Source organism: Oncorhynchus tshawytscha, linkage group LG01 (genome assembly GCF_018296145.1).
Source record: "Oncorhynchus tshawytscha isolate Ot180627B linkage group LG01, Otsh_v2.0, whole genome shotgun sequence".
NCBI classification, from domain to species: Eukaryota; Metazoa; Chordata; class Actinopteri; order Salmoniformes; family Salmonidae; genus Oncorhynchus; species Oncorhynchus tshawytscha.
The window spans coordinates 30819133-30825512 of record NC_056429.1 but is presented as its reverse complement, the minus strand read 5'-3'; the positions used below and the strand labels follow the sequence as shown (position 1 = coordinate 30825512).

Below are 6380 nucleotides of genomic sequence, written 5' to 3'. Positions count from 1 at the left end.
GGAATTCTGGGATTTTGGCATGCCCCCAAGAATCCTCAGAATGTGATGTTTTTTTTCTCTCTTTCTCTCCCTCCTCCGAGCTCCCTTTTTTTCCAGGGGTGTCTTGCATCAGTCCATTGTATGTGAGAGGGACCTGAGCTGAGCGAGAGTGAACAGAGAGAATAGGCAGGCTTGGATTCTAACAGACTGAACTGGGGACACGGACACTCACAGGAATACTCCACCGCCTACTCGGAACAAATGTTTTGAAAGGATAAACTCTTTAAAAGTACGTTTCAATTGTCCTTTTTTCTCTCTCAAAAAAATAATCAAATATGACTTTCTTCTCCGTGTGTTTCGATGGTAAATGGATTGGGTTTCACTTGAAGCTAGATATATGCTTCTATTTTCTGTAGAATTGTGTCAGTACCTCACATTAGTCTAGGTGTCTGTGTTTTTAGTGTAGTTTTGAACCCATGTCCCATTTGCAAGAGAAAGAGAGAGTGTTGCTGTTTGCATGGCAGACTAGAATAGATGATAGCAGAGAGACATGATGCAGCCTTTCGCATATCCACGCTTCACTGTGAAAGCACTGCTGCAATCCAGCTGCTACGCAAATGCCATTACACACATACTGCATAATACTGTTGCTCTTGTTTGAATTTGAAAATGATTGTGCATTTGCTTGGGTTTTAATGTAGACTATTTGCACTTATCACAGAATATGATGGCATTAAAAAAATTACTCATTGTTAACTTAAATACAAAACCTAGGAGGCTCATGGTTCGCACCCCTTTTCACAGACTTACACCGTAATAATGACAGCTTCTGGAGGACGTCCTTCAACTTATCAGAGCAATTGCAGCATGAACTGATATGTTGTCCACCCCAAAAAAAGGATCAGAGAATGACTATTGTACTGGAAGCATTAGCTACAGCTAGCTAGCACCGCAGTGCATAAAATGTGGTGAGTAGTTGACTCAGAGAGAAAATAGTTGAACAGTTTTGAACAAATAAATGTTTTTTAAAAATTAAAAATCTTTCCCTTAGCTAGAAAATGCAGCTAGCTAGTTTAGCCTAGTCTATTAGCTATGTTGACTATGATGTTACTTTAGCTAATATGGTGACAATGATGTACGCTGTGTGTAGCGGTTATGATATGAAGGTTTGTCTTGGAGAGGTTTTTTCGCCTGGTCACAGACAGCTGATGTATAGTGCATTGAAGTCCACAAGCGAAGGGAAAAGGTGAGAGGAGGAGAGCGTGTAGATGCGAGAAGGAATACAACAATCAAGGGAGTTTTTTTTACAATGAGCTGTTTGTAATTGGCTACGAAGGGAACTGTTTGCGTGGGATCAGGAGTGTATTCATTCCCGTGATTCTGTTGGAAAAACGTTTCTTAAACGGAATGAATACAAATACCTAAATTTGTCCAATAGAAACTCTTGTTTGGAATTGTTGGACTAATGACTATGCCCTAGATTAGCTAGATGCAGGCAAGAGTTTGCAAGGCAGTATTGAATGTGTCACTCTCTGTCTCATTCTACTCTCGACCTGTGCACCTACGTTGTAGTCTTTCATTCATAGGCTCGGTTGTAGCAACCTCATGATGAGTACAGGGAAAATGTCAGTATCATATTGTAGCCTAAACCTATTGAATTGAACTGGGTGAATGGAATATGAATGACAGTCATCCAGTATGCTGTAGTACAAATAAGACCATACTCATAAAACATAATTGTCCTCCCTCATCTTAAATGGCACCGACTGCCACTTATCAGTTATGCCATACATTACAGGAAGTTAAACATTTGCTTGCTAGTTACGTCAGTTTTTACTACGTATTAATCAATGGAGAATATAGCCTCACATATCCTAGATATATCTGTGACATTGAAAATTCTTAGAAAATTTGTTCAGCAAAATAATGTTGTGCTTCCCAGCTGATAGGATATTGAAGGTCTTTGTTTTGGGTGGTGGAGCAGCAGTGAAACTAATGTAGAAATTGAGGCTTTTTCACTTTCATGCTGCCACTTTAAAGCCCAGAGAATTTGTTCTGCTTTGTTTTGGTGGGTGGTCATTCACTGTGTTTAGGAAAAGTTGAGCAACTTTTCACCACTTGAGTTCTGTCCCTGACATGTTATTTTGGCTTGGTATTATCATACTACGATATATTATGTATTGTCATTTAGACTAAGGCATGTACAGTATAATGCTATGGTCTCAAAGATTTCCTCATGGACAAACTTTGACCTCCTAGCCTGTAAAGAGCACACCATCCATATTTGTGTGTCAGTCTTTGTCCTCTTGTCATGCAGGCGGTATGTAGGTGTTATGGAGGTAGGATGTAGACGGTATGTATGAAGTATGCAGGTGCCCTGTGTTATGTGGGTGACATCCACACAGAGGCTAAATTCTACCATTTTTATATGGGGTTTGTAATAATAATACAGTCACTTAGCAGGAGACATTTTCATCCCAAGCAGTTATATATACACACAGACTCATACAGGCTCTAACTGGCTGACCCATCTGAGCCACAGGTTGGTGGAAACGCCCCCAGAGTCATAAAGGACAGTTGTTCTAGAGAGGTCAAGGTGGGGGAGCATGTGGTGTGACCCACTTAGCCATTCCTGGCAGTGTGTGTGTGGGTATGGAAGAGTGTGTGTTGAGCCGGGTTCATGACCTCACTGCTGGAAATAGCCAGCCTGACCTCTTTCCTCCAGCTCTCAACACGTGCTTTAACTTATCAGAGGAATGCACTGCAGGTATTTCAACGGCCCAGTGAACACACACAGCAGGTACTTCTGTGGCCCAGTGAACACACACACAGCAGGTATTTCTGTGGCCCCTTGAACCGCCTCAGTATGGCTTACATAGCAGTTTCTGTGTTAACATTGTGAGAATGAATATCAAGACCGAAGGTCCAACAGTCAGACATATAGTAAACCGACAATTCAGGGAATTGGCTAAAAACAATGTTTTGGTCAAGACAACCTACATGAAGCCTTATATTTATTACTGTTTTTAACAAAACAACAGACCAGGAGTTGCTACTCGCTGATGTCTTATGGGAAAATCCAGACCTTATCTCAGCTAGTCTCCATTCTCTTTCGCATATTTTTTTTGATGACCCAACAGCAACACACATCAAAAAAACAGTCACATCTGCTGCCTCTCCCACACTCAAGGAGAGGTGGTTTGTGTAAAGTGCCAAAACACCCTGCCTACTCTCCTGAGCAGTATGAAGGCAACAGCACACAGTGGCTTCTGACAAATGAATAGGCTTGTGGCAAAGTATACAATTTGAACTGTAATATGACTTATAGCAGTGGTCATAATGGAAAATCGATCATGCTATAGAAAAATAGGAAAACCATGGGATGAAATCTAGACAGAGACGCCAAGACGGACGGCGAGACCCCGAGACGGATGGCGAGACGCCGAGACGGGTGCCCAGACAGACGCAGAGACGGGTGCCCAGACAGACGCAGAGACGGGTGCCCAGACAGACGCAGAGACGGGTGCCCAGACAGACGCAGAGACGGGTGCCCAGACAGACGCAGAGACGCAAACAGAGAGAAAGATGCAGAGACGCAGAGAGAGAGACAGAGACGCGGACGGACAGGCAGAGACGCGGACGGACAGGCAAAGAGGGAGAGAGACAGAGAGAGACAGAGAGAGAGAGAGAGAGAGACAGAAAGAGACAGAGACACAGAGAGAGACAGAGACACAGAGAGAGACAGAGACACAGAGAGAGACAGACACACAGAGAGACATAGAGAGACACACAGAGAGAGACACAGAGAGAGAGAGCAACAGAGACGCACAGAGAGAGAGACACAGAGAGAGCGACAGAGACACACACACACACAGAGAGAGACACAGGCATTTTTAATTAAGAACTTAAGGTAAATGTCTTACAGTCAAAAGGCAATTATTGAAAATGCAATTGCTGTAAAAGCAGGTAATAAAACGGCATTATCTAACATTTGCCAAAATGCAGTTTGAGGGAAAACACTTCTGAACAGCCCACCTAATGTGAGCGGTTCCGTATGCGACAGAGATGAAAATCTCAGTTAGAAACTTAGAAAGAGGGGGAATCTAATAGCAACAATGATGATGGGTTGCTAATATGACTAGGACTGTGGTTGGATTTTGGCTAGGCTATTTCAAAGTAAGGTTAGACCGTCGTCATTATTTGAAGTAAAGTAAAACATTTGGGTTTCAAACAATTATACTGCAAGCTCACATGGTAAAGTGGTGGGTGACTCGCTGATCGCCAGCCAAACGTTGACTAGGCTATAGCGTATGCAGTCGAATGGCGAATGGGAGTTGAGATTGAGAAATAAAAATAGTAGCTCTTTTTAATCATGGCCGTCAAAGTTTTTAACACATGATTGCATTTAGAATTGTTATTTGTTTTACTTCAGTACCAGCTTTTTTGAGGAGCTTCTCTTGTGCTGTCTGACAGGTGATAGGCCATTCCTCTCCTTAAACTTGGCTCTTTATGCTGTGCGTGTTCGAATCTCATCGCGGACAACTTCTGCATTTTAGCAACTACTTACTACTTTTTAGCTACTTTGCAACTACTTTGGAGGTTAGATAACCTTAACCCTTAAACCTTATGCTTAACCCTAACCCTAGCCTAGCCAACGTTTGCCGCCTAGCTAACGTTTGCCGCCTAGCTAACGTCTAGCTAACGTTTGCCGCCTAGCTAACGTTTGCCGCCTAGCTAACGTTTACCACAACACATTTTAATTTGTTAGATATCATATGTTTTGCAAATTCATAACATATTGTACGGATTGCAATTTGTAACATATTGCAATTCATAATATATCGTATGAATTGTAATTCAGAACATATCTTATATGAAATGGATGATGGACATCGACAAATTAATACTGTACTAAACGAAACCTAACAAAACGTCTATTTTCGGCGGCTAACTAGTACTTCATTTCGATGTACTATTGTGATTCTTATAGGACAACTGTGAACTGATGGTTAGTATGCACAGTCACGGTCAGTCTCATCCTACTCTAAGTACCAGTGTACAGAAATATTGCAACCACCTAAACATCTTTTCTGATTCGTGATCAATTCTGAGACAACTGGGCTGAAGTGGTCTCTTCCTGGTTCAGTTAAGTCCAGATAATGAGAACAGAGTGAATAAAGACATGAATAAAGATAACTACTTTGCTTTGAGTGGGAATATGCAGTGATTAAATGGGGAGAAGAAAGAGAAAGAGGGAAGAAAGGGAGCTGGTCTCTTAACGCCTCACACAGATGGATGGATTGGCAAGAACCTGAAAACAACAAGAACATTTTATTTCTCTCTCAGCTGTCTCTCTCCCTCTCTTTTGCTCCTTCTCGTGCCTAGTACTTAATAATAAAATGTTGTTGTGTATCCGAATAAGTAGTATGATTTTGTATGATATTCAGGGTCCAAGAAAACAGAATCATTCAAACTATCTCAGTGTTCTGTGTTCAGGAATGTCTTTGGAGAGATGTATTTATTGAAAGCTTGAAACTACTTTGAAGTACCATAGTAATAGCACAGTAATTGTGATGGTAGTAGAAATGGCAATATTTGCAAGCAGCAGTAATAGTAGTTAGGGTTGGGAGGTAAACAGATTTTCATTCCATATACAGTATTACCAGAAGTGCACCCGAGGCACTATTTATTCTCTTTTTTTGGGATGCACAAAACATTTCAGGCTACAGGGATCTATGTCTATGTTGTCACCAAGAAGCTTGATTATTGACATTTAGCTAGCAAGTTAGCGAAGCAAATGCATAGCTGGAGCCCTGAGCTGGATATAATTTATTTGACACATCTTAGATGTATTAGTTTTACTTAACTTATAAGCAGTGGCGTATGGTTTGGATTTTGGTATGGTTTGGATTTTATTTACAGTATTGCAAATCATCTGTTTTAGAAATACCCCAGTACCACTGTATACATTCTATATCGCCCAAGCCTAGTAGTCATGTTACATTTACAAGGAGTAATTGTGTAATTTATTGAAGTAGCAGTAGTTGGATTTTAATTGGTAGTATCGATATTAACGTATTTAGTTTAGTAGTATAGAGTTGAGATGGAAGGGGAAAGACAGTGAGAATGGAGCGGGTCTTGGGCTCTGACATGATTTAAACACCATGGGAGGAAATGGAAAAGGACTTCTTGGACCTGATAATTGAGTTTCCACATTTAACATCCAAAACTGAGGGTTAGGGCCTTAAATCAGTTAAAAGCTTTATTTATCTCGCCCCTTTCTCTCTTACTTTGTCTTTCTCACTGTACTCTCCCTCTATCTCCCTCTCTCTTTCCCTCTCCCTCTCCCTCTCACTTTCTCTCAGGTCTCATTTAACCCAGCTGGGTTAAATAACAGTGAA

General features: G+C 41.2%; 1 protein-coding gene across 4 annotated transcripts in view; it reads left to right on the top strand.

The window, feature by feature from the left end:
• The first annotated feature begins 83 nt into the window (after positions 1-83).
• LOC112249360 (discoidin domain-containing receptor 2) overlaps positions 84-6380 on the top strand; it is a 45377-nt gene continuing 39080 nt past the window's right edge. For 3 of the 4 annotated variants that reach the window (XM_042320501.1, XM_024419218.2, XM_024419226.2), the window contains exon 1: positions 84-268. The gene's annotated coding sequence lies outside the window, so the exon portion shown is untranslated. The remainder of the gene's footprint in view (positions 269-6380) is intronic. The other variant, XM_024419234.2, reaches the window with a different exon arrangement.